A 2018-nucleotide genomic window follows, 5' to 3' on the forward strand; every position below is an offset into this window, starting at 1 on the left:
CCTAGCTTGTTTTTTTGTTTGTTTGTTTGTTTGTTTGTTTTTGTTTTTTTTTTTGTTTTCTTTTTTGTGGCTGTGATAAAACACTAACCAAAAACAAGTTGGGAAGAAAAGGGTTTTATTGGCTTATAGGTTACAGCCCTTCATCGAAGAAAGCCAGAGTAGAAGCTCAAGACAGAGGCCTGGAGGCAAGAACTGAAGCCGAGACCACGGAGGAACACATCCTACTGGCTTGCTTCCAAGCTGATGCTTCCCTACCCTCCTTCTAACAGCTTAGGCCTGCCTATCTAGGGATGGTGTCGCTCACAGTGGGCTGGGCTCTCTCCTACATCAATTAGCAATCAAGAAAAAGTTTCCCAAACATGCCCACAGGCCAATCTGGTGGAAGGAATTCCTCATTTGGAGTATGTACCGCGTTAACGACATGATGCTATCCAAGGATAATGGCTAATGTCACAAGTCTACTTGAAGTAAATTAATATAAAATGAGGGATCAATTTCATAATTAATACTGGAAATCCGAGCTTAAAGGTTAAATGAGAGTCATACGACCAATTTATTTTTTTTAATTGGTCTGCATTCCAGTCATCAACACCATGTGCCAAATATGAAAACAAAGGATTGATCAATAATGGATCTTGGGGTGTATTATTTCTGATCACACCATGACAACGTGACACAGTGTCCTTTACATGTCTGACCTTTCAACATAAATGTGAAGTTGATAAGTACATAGCAAATATTTTGGGGCTTCATCCATGCTCCCAAAGAACTCTTCTTATTCTTTGATGCTTACACACTATCTTTTGAAGTGACTGTTCTAGTATCAGACCTGAGCAGGTTTCACCTGTCCCCACCCTCATTTGTTCATGGCTTTGTCTCCTGACTCGAGCAGTTTCAGGCAAGCCTAGAGAGGACATGGACCTTCTCAGAAGGCAGTTCATTAGTGACTGTGTTCACATTCCCATGATTTTGGCTTTCTTTTCCAGACTTAGACCACCAGAGATTTAGCTCATTAATGTTTGGTTAATAGGCAACTGTTCTCAATTTCTTGCTCTATATCAGGCTTCAAGACTCTCATGTCAGAAGGAAAGGGGCCATTAATCCCCCCTTACAAACATGTACTCAAAGAAACATTGCTCCAAGTGGCTTTAAATTCCAAAGAAAATAGGATATGAAGAGATGCAAAACCTCTTTTCTTTTCCTACATGCATAATACTAGTTCCATTCTGCCACAATCTGAGGGGCCCTTATTTTGAAATGCCGATGCTGGCAAGTGGGAGTTTGACCATTATGAAAGTCGTATCTTTGCCCTGGCCTATACCATAGTAAACTGAATGACAGAAAAACAAATGTCACTTATTAGAACATTGAGGTTTACTGTTGAAGTGATTAACTAAGAATCATTTGTATGATTAAATGCTGGAAAATAATTTGCTTTCCCTGTGAACCTATAGCTTAGATCTCATTACACAGAAGTGCTGCACATTAGTTGAAGCAAATTAACATTCAAACACTTTCTGGAGTGGCTGCTAATCACAGGCTGTTAATTACTGTCATTACATTAGGCTTCTACAGAGACTACCCAAAGAATCATTCTCATGATCTTGGTATTTCAGAGTGATCTTCACCAATAAAAACACATGTCAGAGATACAGAAATTGCAAATTGCTGAAACTGCTGACAGGGTTGGAAATTCCGCTGACTATAAGCACCCATCTCATGATGGATGCATTCTTGACACAGTTTCAGTGTTTGGACTTAGGAAATAATGAGTATCAATGTCCTAGCAAGGGAATATGCAAAGATGAAGAAGCCCTTTTGTATCCTTAATTAAGGAAAATAGTAGCAGAACTCGTTCACAGATAAGTGACTGTACATAATAATCATGTATTTATGTAAGGGAGTGCTATGCTATATTACTGTAGTGGCAATTAGATTTTCACAAAGTCGTTTTAATAAAAGGCATACTTACATAATAAATAAACAAAACCGCTCATTTTCATGGCAGGCTCTCTAAT

This window comes from Mastomys coucha, unplaced genomic scaffold, assembly GCF_008632895.1.
Source record: "Mastomys coucha isolate ucsf_1 unplaced genomic scaffold, UCSF_Mcou_1 pScaffold15, whole genome shotgun sequence".
NCBI lineage: Eukaryota > Metazoa > Chordata > Mammalia > Rodentia > Muridae > Mastomys > Mastomys coucha.